We start from the raw sequence: 20,932 nt of genomic DNA on the forward strand, positions 1-20,932 counted from the left end.
GAGCCACATATAGTAAAATCTTTCAAGAACTAATTATCACAGAAAAGCTGATATCTACTGAAAAACTTTTATTTTCTTTTCATCATGTCAAGGAAATGATATTATCTTTTTTGTTTCACTCTTTACCTTAGACGTCAGAAAGATCAGGGTAGAATTTAATCTTCAAAAGCAATAGTCACGTTTGCCAGGATGTCGGGACAAATAATTTCCTTTCTTTCAATATAATTTAGATAATGTGCTTCTATTTTGTTAAGGAAATGGTATGCTTGTATTCACTGCAAAATATGTTTTGGAAGTAGGTGAAATAAAATTTATGAATAAATAACTGATCTCCTTTTATACCACCGTGCTGCCTAGCGTAATTTGTGCAGCACACATACAACACATATTTTGTATGATTAAATCAACCTCATATTTGGGTTTCCTGATATAATACAAATAAAATACAAATCAGCATAAATGAAATTAATTAAAATTCAACCAAACTTCTTGGATTTTCAAATAGGAAAAGTCTCAAGAAGTTAAATGAACTTCCTGTAAGAATGTGGAGTTTCAGTTCACATTTTATCTGGTATCTTTTTTCAAATTTTCCTGCCAAAACTATTGTATTATGCTACAATTATCCAGAGGTGCTATTTTACACTTAGACTATTATTTCAGAAGCTCTGCTTCCGATGTCTAATAAGGTTTCCACATACAACTCCCACACCCCAGAGCTGCCTTCAAAGGTCATTTCTTCATCCCGTTCTTTGCCGACATAATTGCACCTGCCAGGTGAACTGGAAAACAAGTCCCCAGCGAACACGGTGAGTCAGTCGCTGTCATCCAAGCCGCTTTCCTGTTTATGCTCATCCTGAGCGTTACGGGTTGGGAAGGCTCTGGGGCCATTTGTAGCTTCTCTTTTTGATAGCCATAATTTTCCATACATTGGCTCTCAATTCCCAATTTCCCATAGCAGGAAGTCGACACAGACTTGACATCAAAGAGGAGAGTGTGCGATGAGCTCAGACAAAGGAGAGAGAAAGAGAGAGAGAGACCCCTAACGTTTGCAAAACATCCCAGTTTGAAGAGGGAAATATGTCACACTCCTGAAATGGTTTAACAGAGCTGTGGCTAGCTGGCAATCTGCTGTGGCCTTTCCCTGTCAGATTCATCTTTCTGGAAGTCTCCCAGGGCTCTTTCAGTTAAAATGCACATTTCCTTATTACTGGTTGCAAATCTCAGAGCAGAGTTGAGTATTTCTCTGTAAACAAATAGACATGCTTAGTATTTTCCAAGTTTTCTCTGCAATTGGGGAAAAAAGTGAATATTTTCAAAATCCTATCCCACCATTGAAATATAATTTGTTGATGTGACCTCCTTAACGAGCGCCTGTTGTCTCGAAAAGGAAAAATGATGTGAAGGGCATAATCCTATAGCTAACGACACCACCTGTTTTCAGTCAACAATTTCTTTTCTAAATATATGAAGTATTTGTAAAGCCTTGAGAAAAATGGCGATAAATAAGACGGTGTTTATGGAATAGAGTCTCTTGTTTTTGTTTAAATCTTGGAAATATCCAGGAGTGAATTATTCAAATACAAAGTAATATCCAGCATAGCATAAAACACTATAATAATTCAGATACTTTATTTTCATACCATTTGACATAGTGCTTCTAATATTTTTTCTGATCCCACTAGAGAAAGACTTCAGGTAAAATGACCATATGAATAACTAAAATGTGCCAGACACTATGCTAAGCTCCTCAGCCTCCCGCACACACGCACATCATTCTCCTGAGATAAGTATTCCTGTTCTCATTTCACACATGAAAATAGACTCAGTGGCATTGGCTGCTCAAAATCATGAAGCTAAAAAGAAATCAGTGTGTACTACACCTCAGATAAGTCTGATTCTAAACCTTGAGCTTTTTTATCTGTACCGGAGCTGCCTAATCAAAACATTATATGATTAAAATATTATATATCATTATAACAATTATTATAGTAATCTCATATAATATTATATAACATCGTAACAACTTGATATGATAATTACAGCGTCAATATAATGACCCTAAGGAGGGTCATGACTAGGTGGGAGAATGGTCAGAGAGTCAAGTCTAACTGGTAGGAGGCCAACTCCAGGCACTGTGAGGATGACTGAGCAAATAACAGAGGATGACAAATGCTTCAACAGATAGCAGTAAATTCCAAGGGTGAGGCAAGAAATGGAGCAGAGTGGCCTGCCCAGAAAGCTGATTCAGGACAGAAAGTAGCATGAGGTCTTTCAGAAACTAAAGTCTGCAGAGGGGTATCATTTTTAGGTACATTCTGGAACCTGATGTTGTGGTGCGCTCCTCGTTTAGGGGCCCCACATCAGGATGAACCAGGCACAGTTCGGATGATCACAAGCCATGGGTCAGATGATGACAAATCAACTTGGGAACTGCAATAGTTTGGCTAATTTGCTGGCAGAGTCCTTGCAGTGGAGCTCCAGCGTACTCAGTCGGCTACTTTTTTTCTGGTCCATTTTGGTTTCTAAGCCCAGCCTCAACACTTTTACAGAGAATCGTAAGGTGACTTCTCCTTTTCCCTTCTCACCCCATTTTAAAATTACAAAGGAGGAAAAACAAAGGGTAATTATTTATTTAAAACTAAGTACAAATAAGGACATATGGAGATGCCATTTGGGCAAAAATTCATCACCTTTTTTCCCAGTTCATACTTTGCCTTAAAAGCTGGCTCCTAGTTTAATCTCCTCCATGAAGAACCATGACTGTTCTCACCTGGAATATTTTAACAGCCATATAACTAGTATTCCTCCTCCCAGTCTCTACCCTGTTCAAACCATTCTCTACTCTACTCTGCTTTAACTATGATCTTTCTAAAATGGAAATATGACATCAATGCTATGCTTCAAAACCATCCAGTGACCATTACACCATTATGGAATAAATTACAAGTCTTTCAGTATTTAAGACAAAACCTTTGAAAACCAAGACCCTGATTTTCTCTCCAAATCCATAGTCTTTCTCTTCATATTTTAGCAATATCAAAATATTAGTGCCTCTATGAAAGCCTCATTTTGCTTGAACCACTGCAAGGATTTGCACTTGTTATTCCTGTGGTCTCTCCTGCCTTTCTTTTCTCTCGCTCAATATATGAACCTCGTTAGAGCAAATTGTTCTTTTTATGCCTCATACTTATTATTGCATTTATTATGCCAACTATAATCATTTCCTGCCCTTTTGGAACCATTTCTTAGACTGATGGGTTCTTTAGAGTTAATTCCATGTCTTACTTATCTCTGTTTCTCCAGAGCCATTCTTGAAACATGGAAGAAATACAGTTGAGGTGGTTATATTGCATTGAATTTAATTGTGTCCCAAATAAATTCTTCCCATCGATTCTAGCCCACTTTGCAGACCATCAGAGTTGTTGGGACACACACGGGGAGGTCAGGGAACCGCTTTGGGTTAGTGAATCTTTTCCCTGACTCGTGGGGAAAGAGGGTCTTTTCAGAAGGATAATGACCTTCCTGTTAAGCTCAAACATCTCCAAGCAGAGCCTGTTTTTAATTTGGGCCATCTGATGTCTTACATGGTGTGTTGATTTACATAGACAGAGTCAAGGAAATATATTTCAGAGCAATTTCTTTTTTAGTACCTTAACTCAATGTACCTGCTATCTGTGTCAATGAAGGCAAATACATGACACAAATGTCATCTCTCATGTCCTACAGAACTATGACCATCTGAATTTATTGGATAATTTCTTCTTTGGGAGGGAAAGCTTGATTTATTCCTTGGACAGGTGATTTATTCCTTAGACATTTGGATGAATAGATTAATTTACGCCATGCTACCTACACTGTGCAATTATAATTATAAAATTAAGTATATTTTAGATAAAAAAATATAATTGTCTGGATTAAAATGATAATTTAATATGTAATATTAATTACAGTGTGACTTGATGAACTTTGGGATTTTTCCATGCCCCCAAATCAGGATAACATCAAAAATTAAATTTGGATACCAAAGTATCACCTTTACAAGAGAGAGTGGTGCATGAGTATGTGGCTTTAATCTGATGGCAAATAGGCTTGTTAATACTCAGTCTGAGAATGAGACGCTCCGGTGGGCAGCCTCAGTCAGCACTGTACAGAGTCCAGTAGGCTGGCTTGTCCAATCTGCCCAGGTAGAATTCACAGCATGAAAATGTGAAGAACTCATGCTGTTTGTGAACATTTGCTCCCAAGAAGGAGAGAGCTGATCTGAACAGACTAATTTATTCCTCCCAAATTTATGAATCAAATCAAATAAGCCACTTTAACTTCCCAGGGGAGGCAAAAGTAAAGCAGTAAAAAGAGGCAAAGACTAAATTTAAAGAACATTCTTCCGCATAAGGTTGAAGTTTTTGGAAAAAGAATTACTTTCTATCAGGAGTTCCTAAGAATTGAGTGTTTTAAAATGTATAAAAAACTTGCTCATATGTGATATACCTTCATGAATAGGCAGGGCAGGTATTTTTATATGCATTATCTAAATAAGAAAACAGGAATTTTTATGAACAGTCTCATGATTGGTAAGAGCCAAAACAAAAATCCATTTTATCTAATTCTATTTTATCCTACTCCAAAGCACTTTCATTGATCTACAATATATGTCTTGGTTTTTTCCCCAAATTTATCTCGTCTCTCTTAAAAGGAATTCTTTTTTATTCATGTCTATATTTTTTAAGTGCCTAAGGAAGTGCTGGATGCAGAGTAGTCATTCAATAAGATTCGTTCAATGATGCCAGTAGTTTCTCATGGAAGCAAGTATAGTGTAGAGGTTGATCTTATGTTAACGTTGTTGGTCTCTCTCAACTATGCATTTTTACTTCTTATAGCTCTTGAACAATTCCAAGCACAGTTAAATGTTGAAGAATTTGTATTTTTTTTTTAATTCATTGAGTTGACTTTTAAGGTAAATACCTGCAAGTTTCTTTAGTTGCCCAAAATAATGACTTAAGGTTATGAATATCTGTTGAATGATTTACTTTTAAACACACGCCATTTCCTTTCAGTTTCTCAATTAATCCAGCTAAAAACTTGAAGGGTTAGTTAAATTAACTATAGGTTTTTCTAAATTTCTGAAATTCTTTTGTGCAGAGAATCGTTGCTCAAAGTTGCAAACATGCAAGAAATGGCTTATTTTTACTATCATTGCCAGTTAATTTCAAATCTTAGCGCATAAACTGCTTGTTTAGCAAGCAATTCAGTTTTATTCACTTTTTACTTCAAAGACTATACAAGAATCCCAAGGATTTATTTAATGCCAAAGCATTGATGATGTTTCTCCATCCATTACTTATTAGTTTCTATTAGCTAAAAAGAAGACCTACATTGTCCAGCCCACTTTGTCCCTCCAATTCCTGGAGCTTTGCAGTCACTGTATTCATCACTTTCCTCGTTCTCATTGTCATGCCATCCGTATCCATTGATGTCACCTTCACAGCATCTCTATCATTACTTAATCACCTCCCCAGGAACGTTATCATCACCATCATCCTTGCCGCATCACTGATGTCATCCATCAGCAGCACTTCATCACTGTCTGCATTGCTCCACATCTGTCATTGTTAATTCCAGCACTAGCACCACACTGCCATCGCATCATCATTGTTGCCATCACTGCTTCATCATCAGCACCATCAACACCATCCCAATAACCATCTTCATAATTAGCAATGGCAGAAGCATTCAGCCTTTTTATCTAAATGTGATGTTTAGATCTCACACATCAAAGATAATTGTTTCATATATTTTCTACTTTGCCCACCATAGCTCTTTAATGATTAAAACCTGCACATTAAGCTTAACATTTTAAAATAACAAAGGCAAGGTATCTAATCATTTTTTTCAAGATTTTTTAGCTCATGTTAGCTGCTATGTTTACCTGACAGATTTTCTTAGAGGACCTCTAATACTATAGGAGTGATCTCCTACGGAAAGTGGCCATATGATATGAGGTCATCAATTCCATAAGAAGATACTTAATAAGCAATTTCTATGTGCCCAATCCTTTGCTACTTGGGAAAAACTAAAGGTATGAACATAAAATCAATCCACTAGCCTCAAAGAGCTGACATGAGTCCCTTAGACAAAAACAAATAGACAAAATTCTGCCACTATTTATAAAGCACCAGTTATGTTCCAGTCGCTGCATAAATTGTTGTATGGGATATGCGGATGAATATGATTGTCGTATGGGATATGTTACTCGCAATTTAGGAGTCATATACTGTTCTATACTGTTATACTTGAACTACCTTCTGGAAGAGGCTGTGATCTCCTGCAGGGCAGGAATCACTGTATCTCTAAGGCACTTAGTACAGCAGTTCTCTGACAGTAACAGCTTGTGTTTTTTGTTGAATGAATACTCTTTGGATGAATTATTTAACAAAACCAACAAAAGGGTTTGTACAACCTAAATTATGAACACTAAGGGTTATAACAACTTAAATAGTAGATATTTAACTTACCTATAGCTATTGGGAAGATATATAAAATTAATTTTAAATCCTGTCCCTAGATATTAAGGTATGATGTCTGTTGTGAAGCACTTTAAGCTGAAGAAAAAATATTCAGGGCAAACTGCATCAATTGTCAATTAATGAAAGTTTCCTTGAAATGAAAATGGAAGCACTGCCTTACCTGAACTTCCTGGAAACAGCAGCCCATGTGAGATGCTCTAGATCCCCAGATGTCAATCCCTTACCATCCTCTCTTGAATGTGACTTCATCTTCTGCTTTCCTGACAAAGCTGAGGCCATTAGGAGCGAAGAGCTCTGCTCTGACTCTGGAAACTTGATTTTCAAAAACTCTTGGTAGAATCCACAGCCTCTTTCACCTTTCACGGTCCTCCACTATTCCAGTGATGACGGCACCTCTGTTCCATTTTCATTTCTTTTACTTCACTATTTTCACTCATACTTAAACAAGTGGAGCAACTTCATTGAAAAAAGGTTTTGAAAATCTCCACACTGCCTCTGAGCTCTTCAAAGTCAATCTGTAGATTCGGCGATTTCCAGGTCACTGGTCTTGTTTCTTTCTCCACCTTTCCTTCAGTTTCTTTGTATCTTGACTCCAGTTTCTGTTACTATCATTTTGCTTTGTTAGGTTTATGTCCCAGGTTTGAATGTATTGTGTTAGAAGAAATGATGGGGGCACTGGGCTGCAGAGGAAGCACCTGTTTTGAAAAATATTTACTGCAGAAAACACATATATTTCTAAATGTTTCTGCTGCGTGTGATGAATAAAAAACCAACAAAATTTGAATAAAAGAATGAAGAATTGGATAACATGATATGATTGAAATGAGAGGAGCTAGCTTAAACCCAGGAGGTAGTAAAATAGAAGAGACATATGAAAGAAATTCGAAGAAGATAAAAATCCACCCATAGGATTAAAATGAGCATTAGAAAATGTAGGTCCAGAATCAAACGTACAGAAAAAAAAATGATGTGAAACGAATCTATGAAGCTTCCACAAAATAAGGAGGGAAAATACTAAATGGTAAGAAAAGTGGCATTGAGATAACAGAGAGGTCTCAATGGGATAACAGAGAGCAGAACTTCAATAGATGAAAAATCTGTTTCAAAAGAGGAGAATATAAGATATTCACAAAAATTTTGAAAGTGAGAATTAGAGTATAATAGAATGACTTTTTTGAGTGGAAAAAGGCTGTCTCTAAATCATGGGTACCCATTTGAGAGATAAATGCATAAAAGGCAACACTGCTCTAGAGGGAATGTCTGTGCTCCGTCCCCCAGTTGATTTGTTGAAATCCCACCCATCAGTGTGATGGTATTAGGAGGCAGGGCCTTTGGAAGGTGATTAGGTCATGAGGATGGAGCCCTCATGAATGAAACTGGAGCCCTTATAAAAGAGATGCCAAAGAGCTCCCTTGTCCCTTCTGCCATTTGAGGACACAGCAAGAAGGTGGCCATCTGTGAAACAGGAAGACACTGAATCCGCTAGCACATTGATCTTGGCCTTCCCAGCCTCTGGAACTATGAGAAATTAAATGTGTTGCTTATAAGTCACCTAGTTTTATGTGGTATTCTGCTATAGCAGCCCAAAATGACTAAGACAAACACCTAGAGATAGCCTGAACAAGTAAATTTTGAAGATTGAGAGTAACGAAATTCACCTGCAATCACTCGGCCAGGGAACGGAAGTGAGAGTGGGGAAGATTATGTACTGTGGAGAAAAACTGGGTTTGCCAAAGAACAAAACCTTTGTCTCCTTCTTTAAACTAAAGAAGACAATGGAGAAACCCCTAGTGAGTTTTTATACCCAACTAAGCTTTATTTCATCTGGGAAGGAAATTAAAAAACATACAAGGACCAAAGAAGGTGACAAACATGTTCTTCCTTGAAAAAAAAAAATACTCAAGACAAATTTCAGGCAAAACAGAAATAACAAGAACAATAAAAGTATGGTAATCACCAAAAACAAAAAAGGAATAGAGATTTGTGGTAAAAATGGAGAAGCGTGAGTAGTAAATCTAAAAATCACAGAATAAGTATAAATTATGATTTTAAATATGATCCAATATGAGAACGACTTGATTTCATTTATTCCTTCATTTATTCCACAAATACTAATTAAGCGCCTACTATTCTGGTAGCTGAGGCACAGCCTTAAGGAATTTATTTCATAATTTGGAGCTGTATTCAACAAACCATAAAAGAAGTATGAAAAAAATCAAGAAATGAAAAGCATGTAATGGAAAAATCGATGTGATGAAGAATGATTTGAGTGTACTTTAGGTTGGGCTGCCAGTGAAGGCTACCTTAAAAGGTGACTTTAAGCTGAGGCATAAATGTCAAAAAGCTGCTTTCTGTGTAACAGTCTGAAGGAAGAGTATCCAAAGGAAAAGGAAATACTCGCTGCAAAGACCCAAGGCAGGAAGGGATGTGATGTTTGCAGAATCAGAAGAAAGCAGGTGTGGCTGAAACATAGTGACCAAGGAGGAGAGTAACTAGGGGACCGTGCATATGTCCCAGTTCCGCAGGATGGTCTAAGTTTATACCTGTTGTCTTAACTGAATTTTGATAGCGCCCCTTGTTATATTCAATAGTGATCTAATTTGGACAAGAATGATATAGATGCCCTCAAAAGGATGTGAAATGAAATCTGAAAGGCATACAAGCTCATAGACAGAATTGTTAACTCCCTACTTAATCCTTCCAAGGTTTAATTTCATTCAGCAATAGATCAGAGAGGAGTGGAATTGCAACAGAGATGCTCAAAAAATTTAGTTTATTTACAGCATCTAAGACTAAGGTCAGTGGAGTGCTGTTAAAGCCCCAGTTAAGCTGTAAATTGCAGTTTTCCTCTTCGTATTTTTTTTCTGGTGCAGCGCCTCTGTAAGCTCTTCCATGTACCTTCCTCTAAAGTGTAGCTGTATAGACCGTGCTTTGATCCACCTTGAATTTGCATGCAGCTTTTCTACTTATTGCATAAATATCATCATGCAGGCGCTCCATCACCAAGGCAACAAGACGTGGAGCATGAGCAGTTCAACCTTTGCAGATAACCCAGATTTAATTGGCCAGTCTCCACTCTGTGGTGAGAAGAATGTAAACATTCTGCAATTCCTGCTTATTTTTCAGCTTCTTTACAATACATTGCAAAAGAATGTGTTTTCCTATGAATTTACTTATTTGATTTATTTTATTTCTACTATCTCGTATTGGTGTGTTTTCCTTCTCCAATACAGTGATGTTTCTTTCTGATAAATGCTGTGTGCCTAATAGAAATACCATCAGGCTTTATAAATCAGGGTGAAGGATTTGGATTTCATTCTGAGTGTCCTCGGGAGATCACGGGAAGTTGAAAACAGAGAGGTGATATGACCTGACGATTACTCTGACTATGGCGAGAAAAATGGGCTAGAGTTAATAAGAGTAGAAACAGAGGGAAATTACAGGGTCGTAGCAGTATTCCATGAGAGAGGACTGTGGTTTTGAATAGGATGGGGCATTAGACATGAATAGAAATGGATGAATTCCAGACATATTTTGAAGGTACAGTGAACAAGACTTGCTGATGGATTGATTGTGGGAAGAAAGATCATGTGAAATAGAAATCAAGGATATATCCTTCATTTTGCCTACCCATTTGGGTGGAGAGTGTGGCCATTTATTTATACAGGGAGGACAAAAGGATGAGACAGGTGTGGTAAGAGGTATCTTAAGAGCACAGTTTTGGACTCATGTTTAGGATGTCCATAATATAGCTAGTGGGGTTAAAGGAGATACAAGCCTGACATAAAAGGACAGGTAAAGATTTTGTAGTCAGAGCATCAAGACATTATTTAAAACCCTACAACTAAATGAAATTACATATGAAGAAAGTGTAACTGGAGATGAGATGGGTCACAGGACTGAGCCATGGAGTACTCTAATGTTGAGAGGGTGTAGTGAAATAGGATGAGCCAGCTAAACCTCCCAGGACACAATAAGGCATAGAGAGATGCACACATGACTCTAGACACTACAGAGAGATAGACACACAAACCTTTCTCTGCTACAGTGCTTGGTTTAAGAGAAAGATGAGGAATAGACATTATCCTAGCAAGATTGCTAAGGGTTTTTCTAAGATTTTTTCTTACTGGAATTTTCAGAAAATATTATCCTCTCTAGTCTGTAAAAATGTGACAATTTAAACCCAGGTTTCCAGATATAATCAAGGTTCTAGCTCCGTGGAGGAAGCTGGTTTGAAGAAAAGAGCTGTTTATTTATGTTTAGGTTAATTATTCATTTAACTAATCATTGTGTGCCACTCAAAAACACCTGAAAAATTATAATTTTAATTTCCTGTCTCCCTTTACTAAGATGTAAGCTCCTGGAGACAAAAATTTCATTTTGCTCATGTGTTTCTGGCAGCTAGAATGGTGACTAGCATACAGTAGATGTTCAATCAATATTTTTAATAGATGTAATATCCATATATTGCATTGTCCAGAGTAGAGAAAGTTCTCCAAAAATGTTGTTTAACTAAATGACCAGTACCTCCCCTTAAGCCTCTTTACGCATCACCATCTACGTGACGAGGCTCATGTCACTTCTTCTGTCCAAGGCACTCTCCCTACTACTTTTCCTTCTCTGTTTGAATTTTCCTCTCCAAATCCAAGGTTAAATTCATATTTGCACCCCAGATGATGTTATGTTTTTAGCAATTAGTATATATTTCCTTTCTACCTTTTGCCTTCTTTTCTCATCTAAATATAGTCTTTCTAAGGATAAGTATAAGAGACATATTCAATGATCTATCCCATCCACATCTCTTGTTAACAACATTGCCTTTCCATGACACAGAGGAGGACCAGGCGTACACATCTCATGCAGGCACGTTCACAACGCAGTCCTTGCTCTCGGGAGAGAGACACACTGGGCCCAAAGTCCTTCAGTCTACTTTTTGTCAAGCAACCATCAAATTGTCTCTGAAGAGAGAATTTCAACTGAGAGACTATGATGCATTCTTCTCTGACCTAACATTCCTGTGAAGCCAAGGCTGGGATCACTACCATTAAAGGCAAAGTCAGATGCTACCCAACGTTATAGGAGAGCAAGACTGTGGAATAGGTGGATATAGAGAAACTGGGGCTCCATAGAGAGGTGGTCATTGTTTCTAATGGTTTTCCAGTTCTCAGAGGCTGATTTGTGCTTTGTTTTCTGCCCTTGGGTTATGTGGAATTCTTCTGTGTTCCCTTCAATGAACCCTCCTTGTTTGAATTAACTCACGGGTTTCTGCTGCTTGTAGAAATCAGCTTCACCTGAAACCATAGACACTAAATTTTCTACAAACTTGTTTCCTTCCAATCTGTCCAGGTACTTCGCACGTAGTGGGGATTCAAAAATCTATGGCAGTGTGTTTCTCTTCTTTCGATCTATACTTCCCCTTCCCCAACAATTAGCTCAGTGTTTGTCCACAAAAGTCATTATTATCTGTTTGTTTCTTACTGCATGCACTTCACACAAGAAACAAAAGTATTCCCTATTCATGTTTGAGTCATCAGATTGATAATGTGCAACTTCAACCTGTGGTTTCAGTTGTCGGTGATAAAGCATGAATACTAGATTTTACAAGAGCAGATTAAAAATATTTCTTTAAAATGTCAATGGAAAAAGACTCTTTGAAATGGTCTCTTCATACAATATGCATCTTCAGATTCCTGCAGTTATGGTGCCACCTTCCCTTACGTACAAAATGATTATTTTAAGTCAAGTTGTTTTTCCCAGTGCTGTCAATATTCATTAGATTTATTTGCCCAATGAAGTACTTTTTATTTTTTTGTTCATCATCAGAACATCTCTCGTCCTTGCTGGGCTGATGGTTGAGGATCAGAAAGCAATATTCCAGCTGTTCTTAAAACCAGCATTTCTTAGCAAGGTTAAGCAGTGCCTTTTCAAACTCCCCGTGCTGTGTGCGTCATCCCCTGGTGAGTCAAACCTGTTATCTTAGTACATCGCACAGAGAAAGGCCAGCAAACTTGAAAACTTTGAAAAAGCAGCTTCTCTTCTTGGTCTACCTAAGTTGGCTTGAGATGTGTTTATCTGGACTCCATCTGCCCCTTTAGACTCAATAAGCCCTTTCTTTAGACAGCTGATGCCACTTTTTATTTATCTCCAGGCCCCTGAACCGCCATTATGTCCCTAACTGGAAAGATAGAAGGAATGAGAATATAGAACCAAATCTTTTTTTTTTTTTTTTTGGCAGAAACTCATTTGGGTGGGTTCCCATCTTTAAGGGTTTGCCTTTGAGAGAAAGCCCTGAAGAGCTAGACAATGACCCTTCCTCGCCCTTACACCTGAGACCTGATGCTGCCTCAACATTTCTGATGCCCTGGCTCCTAAACCTCCAATATACTCTTCACTGCACTAAGAGAGCACGTGCCCTGGTGTGTCACTTGATGGAAAGCAAAATAAATAGAGAGAGAGTATTCCAAGACTGAATAATTTGGGCAATTCTGGGCTAAACAAAGTTGTTGTTTTTTTCCCTGAAGAAATTCTCTGTCTTTAAAATGTTAAAGTGCATTCTGCATTTTCTGGACGGAAATAATGAATGCCTGTTTCCCAGGTTTATTTGACCACAGAACTCTTAATTTGGTCTGAAATATCTTTAGGAGACCTCTCTTTAGTGCAGGTCCCAGCCTTGATCTCTCAGACTCCTGACAATGGATTGGGATGCGAATTTTGGTACCTATGTGGATCTCTGTCCATTTTCGTGTTCCACGTCCCAAATCCCTCATGTCTCCATTCATCTCACACTCTTTATCTAGGTTTAATCATCCAGTCCCACTGACTCTCACCTATGTATCATAATTTATGTATTGTTACTTAGATCCTATCAACCTAATACTTCTCCACTCAAAATCATTGTATCCCTTTTCTTTTTGATGAAATTCAATTTCTCTTTTAAGGGTCAATTCAAATGAAATTGCCTCTGTCTTTGACTCATAGGATGACAGATTGGAAGAAATCTTAGTAATTATTCTTGTTCAAGTATCTTTCAGATGAGAAATATTGAATAGAGGTGATATAACTTACCCTGGGTCACATAGGAAGGGTGTGCTAGAACTGGCATCTTGATTGGACCACATAAAGGATAAGCCTTCTATGAGCCATCAGGACTTGGTTAGGAGTTGTAAAGCAGAGAAGAAAGAGGCAGATTTTGGGCGTTGCCCCCAAGGATCAAACGGAGTCATATATTGAGTTCAGTTGACCAAATACACAAAATGAAGTTGGCTAAAGGTAAGCAGTAATGTCCATGGTCAAATCATAGATTAAACAAGTAGAATTCATAGCATGGGAACATAAGTTCTAGAGACTTCAGATTAAATCATTAAATCAGTAGGAGTTATTCGTTGAAGACCCAAAGCCCAATTCCTACAAGGTCTAAATCACAGTACTCAGAGGGAGAGTGCTTGCGGTTCTTTGAAAAGAACCACTTCTGACAGCCAGGACTAAAACCTAGGTATCCTGGCTCCAGTACAGCATTCTCCACTATACCACACTCTCTCACTAAAGGGGAATTTGCTAGAATTTTAGGGAAAAAATTCATTGGTTCTTGGGGAGATAGGACAGGATATAAGATGACAGCTTTCGCCCAGCAACAGCAGGAGCTGTGGTGTGAATTCTGCTTTGCTAGTTAAGGGGATAAATCTTTCCTGAGTCATCCTTGTTCTATCATCTGAACGGAATTCAAAAAAAAAAAAAAAAACCTGCTAGTTTCTTTTTAGTATGTAGTTGAGATCTGCCTTATCACCAACAATTACAATATACCACACATTTCAAATAACCACATTCTACTCACTCTACAGCCATTTTTAATAGACATGTTGGATTTGTAATACTGAAGACCTATTATTTCATTATGTCTTTGAAATATTAAAATTCACAGTTTTTGAGGTCAACATTCATTTGGCATCTTCTGCAGGCCAGACCACTTGTCTGGGTTCCTCATCCTTATGTTTAGGGCCACTGCTCATTTCCGTTTGTGATCCCACTGGTGCTTAAAACTAAACACTTCCAAAGCAGAACTTCCTTTTTCTCTTAAGCTTGCTTTTCCTCCTGATTTCTTTCTTAGAAAATGGTATCGCCATCCCCAATCACCTAAGCACAACATCTGGATTTCATCCTCGACTTAGCCTTTTTTAAAATCTCCAACGCAAATTAATTAGAATTTCAGATTGTTACTTCCTTGTCTTAAATGTTTCTTGAATCCTTGCCTCCTTTCTTGAATCCATTGCCTCCTTTCTATATCCCTGGCCATTAACCAAGCCTTCATCATTCTAGCCTAAAATATTGTAATGTCTTCTTGAGTGATCTCCTCGTCTCAAGCATTTATCCCCACTTCTGCTTGGGGTAATCTATCTGAAATGTAATCTGACTATGCCGCTTCCATTCTTAATATCATAAAATAGCTTCCTGTCACCTATGGGGAAAAAGACATGAAAGATCACTACTATCGCCTCATCTCATTCTTGAATCATCTCTTGCTATATCCCATATGAACTTATCTAATTATCTAGAACCACTTTCAATTCCCTAATTTTCTATGCTCCTCATCCACCCTGTTTTGTTTTTTCTTCTGCTTGGAATAACTTTTTCTCTTTTTTTTAGTCATATTTAAGAGCACTTTATACTTTCCTTTTCTTACAGATTTCCCCTGGACTATCCAAACGAGGTTATGCGCCCTTCCTCTGGCCCCCACAGCATGTATCTGTTGCTCTATTAATAACTGCCCGATAGTCAGCTACTTATGTCTCTTCTTCTGAGAGTTCAGTAGGTCTCCAAAACACCCTCAGGTTCAATGATTTGCTAAAAGAACTCAGAAAAGCTATTATACTCAGAGTTATGGTTTATTGCAACTAAAGGATACTGATTAAAATAAGCAACGGGAAAAGCACATGAGCAGTGCACAGAAGACCTCCAGGCATGAACCCCCAGGTGTCCTTTCCCAGTGAAGTCCTGTAGATAGCCCTGACTTCTCCCAACAGAATATCGCCAGACAGAAAAGCTTCTCTAAGCCTTGGCATGCAGAGTGTTTGTTGGAGGTCAGCCACATGGACACAGATGAGCACCTGGATGGCTAACATTAGCCTTTGGGCCCTCCGAAGGTGGAACTGATACCTACAAATCACATTGTTAGTATGGACTATCTGTCATGGCCAAAGGCATCCATGTAAACAAAGATATTCTTGTCAGGCAGAATTTTCGAAGAGCTTAGAGATTAACTCCCAGGAGCCAGGCACAAAGTCCCAAACCTTTCTTTGGGCAAAGTTACTCTTTACTGCACATCTTTCCACTAAAGTATGATCCCATAAGAGTAAGAACCGTGTCATGTTCATCTCTGAATCCTCATGTCTATACATGCTCAACCCAGAAGGAGAGCACAGCATACAGCTGAAGGATGAATGAATGAGTCAATTAATATAAAAAGGAATGAAACCTTTATTTTAAGCTCTTCAAATCTTCCACTAATTTACTCACCACCACCTTATAAGACTTAAACTGAAGTTACTAAAACTAAATATGTCCCTTTACTTATATCTCAGTAGTCATCCAATTTCTGTCTTTCTCTTCTCTCTCAATACGTAAATGAAGTGTGCACTGTTAACAATGACGGGAAGCACAACAGTGAAAGTAATAAACCAGTTTGCTGCCTTCTCCCCTGCGTCACAGATGGACAAACTCCCTTAGGACACTCGTGTGATGGGATCCTGCAATGGAGGATTGGGAAGAGCACCTTCACCAAAGGTAAGCAGTGAGGTCCCAGGAGAAGAAAGGTGTCTGCCTCTTCCTTGTGTGGGGCATCTCCAATAAGTGTGCTCAGGAGAGAGCCGATGGTCACGCAGTTCCCGTGTCTCTAAGAAGGCTTCCTTGCTTCCAAATGTTTACTGCATAGATAGCTCACTCTGGTCATATGTATGACCATTAGGAGTTTATTTCTCTGAATTAATGCGCTTTTTTTTTTAAATTGTTCTTCTTCTTATTAGACATAATGCTACCCCTTTGCTCTCAGTGTTCCATATAGTCTCTCCTTAGCTAATCTTTTAAAAGTGCAAATAAGTTTGCATCACTATTCTGCTTATACCCTATAGTGGATCCCTAGGTCATTTAGAATGAAATTAATATTCTTGCTATGGACACAAGACCATAAATCCTACATAATCTAGCCTCTGACTGTCTCTCAGTCTTACCTACTCATCTTAATCTTTTATTTCTTACTAGCAACTTACAACTCTCTAGCATCCTCTTGTTTGTTTATTTGTCTACATTCTACTTCCCTCTGACTAGAATGAAAGCTCCCTGACGTCAGGGACCTCGGTTACTTTGCTCACTGATTTAGCCCCAGTGCTTAGAATAGTTCCAGATACATGGTATTTATTATCTGTCAACTGTCAGTCATTCACATGGAAGCATTGACAGGCTTTATCAGAAGGTGAGAGAGTAGTAGTAACTTCTATAGGAGGGGTGGGGAAAGTTTACACAAGGCTTCACTGCCTCGAGTAAAGCAAAGCAGGATGGAACTGTGAATGGCAGGGAGTGTGGTAGGACACCAGACTCCTGGAAGCGGGTGAGCCTGAAAAGGAAAACTAGAGGAGAAAACACAAACTCATGTCACTTTCGCCCTTCCAGCCTACCTCACTTCAGTGCCCTTCCAATCCGCTCCCGGCCACCATCCCACGATGCTTCGAGTATCCAGAAACAGAAGAAAGTAACGTGGATAGTCTTGTTCTTTCTCCAATGTTAATACCTCGTTGGCACTCAGAAATATTTAGTTTTCTGGGGCCGGCTGGGTGGCGCAGCAGTTAACTTTGCGTGTTCCGCTTCTCGGCAGCCCGGGGTTTGCAGGTTCAGATCCCACGTGCGGATATGGCACCGCTTGGCAAAAGCCATGCTGTGGTAGGCGTCCCACGTATAAAGTAGAGGAAGATGGGCATGGATGTTAGCTCAGGGCCAGTTTTCCTCAGCAAAAAGATGAGGATTGGCAGTAGTTAGCTCAGGGCTAATCTTCCTCAAAAAAAAAAAAAAAAACCAGAAATATTTAGTTTTTAAACACTCAGTAACTATTTATTCCCTACAAGATACAGCAAGGCACCTGCAACTCTTAGTAATATGATTCTAAACTGTTATTTCTGGCTCAAACATAGTCAGTGTTCCCATTGATTCTCTGCACCCAAGTGTTCTTTCAACTACTAAATGGTACCGATAGTGGTTGGGGGATGGAATCAAGTTTCTCCATCTCAAGGAGGACGACACGGGTAAGAGAGGAAGGACATTTTTCCACCTCACTGCAATGGGAAAAGACATGGAATGGATAACCAGTAGAAATCTATTTCATGCTCACAACATCCTGTTTTACAAAAGAGGAAACTGAGACTTTAGCTAAAATAAAAAATATGAGGAAATCATAACTCCTGTTAAGTGACAAAGCTGAGTTCTGAATCTGCCTGCTAGTCCCCAAAGCTTTCCTATTTCAGGTACAGCAGGAAACCACTTGAAAGGTGGGCTCAAATGGAAGAAAGAGCATTAGGAGGAATTTTGGGGCTGTGTTAATTAATACTGATATTTAGCAGATCTGTTTTCAGGCCCAGAATATGCATACACAGGAATATGGCAGCTGGGATGCTGGAAAGCATCATGCTATGCATTTTACTTGTCTTTTCTCAAAAAGGAGCAGAAAGAAGCACCTGAGCTGGTGCGCTGAGAGGGAAAGATGCCTGGTTGGGTTCCTTTCTCCAATCTGTAAGGAAGGGGTTGGGGGAGAGCCCGCAGCTCTGGGTGGGGAAGCAGCTGTCTCTCTGGGGGAAATGAGCTCTGGTTCAGCCAGGCGGGCAGGCACTCAGCCCAGAACTGATTGAGACTATCATCCTCCTCTGGTTGCTATCGTGGGACCCTCAAGGGGTTAAGGATGGCAGGTTTTTTGGTTGCTATGTGCATCCAGAGAACAAGCAGATTGTTGCCGACGACTCCAGGAGCACCCCCTTTAATAGGTGAAGGGTGGACTCAGCCACAGTGCACTTGCTGACGTGCAGCCAGATCCCCAGAGACTCCAGGCTGTTTTGTATGTGATCAATGTGATATTTCACTGCTAAATTTAGGGACCCTGCATCCTATGACAATGGCACCTCACCATGACTAATTAACAATAAAAACTGCGGATGGTGACGGGTTTAATTATTTAATCTCCAAGGTTTTGATTAAATTAAAACCCTTTACCACAGGACAAAAATTTTGTAATACGCAAATTAAGATAATAAAACAATGAGGCTGATAGCACAAATTACAAGAGGAAAAGAGTCTCATGACCCAACCTCTCTGTGTGTATATGACATTAGTCACGTGCATGTGTGTAAAACCCTGAAGATGCCTGTGTATATATGTAATAGCAGACAGTGGTGTGAATGTGCATTAAGAGATGTATAGTCATATAGGGATCCACGTATACATGACTATTTATGTGCATGTTTATGTTTGTATGTGTGAACAACTCTGAAGATTCATATGTGTCTATCCAGCACTGAAGAAATATGAAGGTTTGTGTGGACAACACTGTAGTTGTATGTGTATATAAACTCTGGAAATGCAGCTGTGTGTGTACAAACTGCATTTTATGTATGTGAAAGTTGAGATGTGTGTGTGTGTGTATCCACTTTTGAAGAAAGACTCTGCCGATCCTGGGGATGTTTTTGTGTTTTGTGTACATACAAATTTTATACGGATGTGTACAAATGGTATCTGTGTATTTTATACATAATTTATATATACTATGTATAAACTCAATATACAATAATATTATACATATACAATGAAAATAGATTATATAATATATATTAAAATGTAGGTATGCATATACAACTGGTATACAGGTATATGCATAAAACATTTGAGATGTATTTATAAGTCCAACATGTTAACCCTGTAAAGTGTTATCCGTGTGAATTTATTTTCAACATTGGAAGTCTATGATATGTATAGTACTGAAGATATGTATGGCCACATTCGTAATAGAGATACACGTATAAATATTTACCACACAGGAGACGTGCATGCCACTACAGATGCATTGTGTTTGCATGTAATATTTTTTAACTGTGTGAAATATAAAACACATAAAATTTACCATTATAATCATTTTTAAGTGTGCAGTTCAGTGGCATTAAGTACATTCACATTATTGTGCAATGATCACCACCATCCATCTCCAGAACTTTTTAATTTTGCTAAATGAAACACTAGACCAATCCAACAATGCCCGCATTCCCTCTTGCTCTCAGCCTTGGGAATCCACAATTCTACTTTCTGTCTCTATGACTACTCTACCTCATTTCAGTAGACTCATACAGTATTTGTCCTTTGTTGACCAGCTTATTTCACTTAGCAAAACATCTACAAGTTTCATCCATGTTGTAGCATGTGTGAGAATTCCTTCCTTTTTAGAGCTGAATAACATTACATTATTGCATGTATAGACCATATTTTGTTTGCCCATTCATCTGTTGATGGACACTTGGGTTTCTTCAACCTTTTGACTATTGTGAATAATGCTGTTATGAACATGCATGTAAAAACACCTATTCATGTCCCTGCTTTTGATCCTTTTGGATACCCAGAAGTGCAATTGCTGGATCATACAGTAATTCTACTTCTAATTTTTTGAGGGACTGCCATGCTATTTTCTATCATGGTTGCACCATTTTGTATACAATATTTTTATGTATGTGTGTGTTCACTGCATAGGGAACACATAGGACTATGCATTTATATTTTTATTTAAAGAACTACAGTTGTAGAATATAAATGTAAAGCTCCGGATTTATGAGTGCATATATAACACTGAAGCCAGATTGCTGAATATTTACCATGAGATAAGTGTGCGTTCGTATGTGTATAATAGTGATGATCTATATTCAGTTATATTTATATTTATATCTGTTCCCTTATTAACAATCAAATTCTGTATTCGTGATCTTTTGCTGAATAAAAACCAACCCCAAAACATAGTAGCTTAAAATAATCCCAGTAAATTATTTTGTTCATAAACCTGAAACTTTGCCAGTGCTTGGCAAGGACACCTCTTCCTTGTTCCAAGAAGCATAAGCTGGGGTGGCTTGATTGGAGCCGGAGGACCTGCTTTCAGGATGGTTCACTCACATGGCTGGTAAATTGGTGCTGACTGTCATCCGAGGATCCATCATGGCTGTGGGGCATCAGCTTCAGTTACTCTCCATGTGGGCCTCTCCATGAACTAACTGGACTTCCTTACTATATGGTGGCTGTGTCCTAAATGCAAGCATCTCAAGAGAACCTGGTGGAAACTGTATTGCTTTTCGTGACCTAACTCTGGAAGTCACATAGTGTCACTTTGGCCCATCAGATACAAT

At 38.5% G+C, this 20,932-nt stretch overlaps 1 long non-coding RNA gene across 2 annotated transcripts in view; it reads right to left on the reverse strand.

Annotated features, from left to right (window-relative positions):
• LOC111774389 (uncharacterized) overlaps window positions 1-20,932 on the reverse strand; it is a 70,892-nt gene that overhangs the window by 17,043 nt on the left and 32,917 nt on the right. Inside the window, exon 3 of one of the 2 annotated variants that reach the window (XR_011440755.1) lies at window positions 54-1,243. The exons of the other annotated variant lie outside the window; for it this stretch is intronic. This is a non-coding gene — a long non-coding RNA (uncharacterized lncRNA). Of the gene's footprint in view, window positions 1-53; window positions 1,244-20,932 lie in introns of those variants that run through there. 2 annotated transcript variants of the gene reach the window in all.

Source organism: Equus caballus, chromosome 7 (genome assembly GCF_041296265.1).
Source record: "Equus caballus isolate H_3958 breed thoroughbred chromosome 7, TB-T2T, whole genome shotgun sequence".
Taxonomy (NCBI): domain Eukaryota; kingdom Metazoa; phylum Chordata; class Mammalia; order Perissodactyla; family Equidae; genus Equus; species Equus caballus.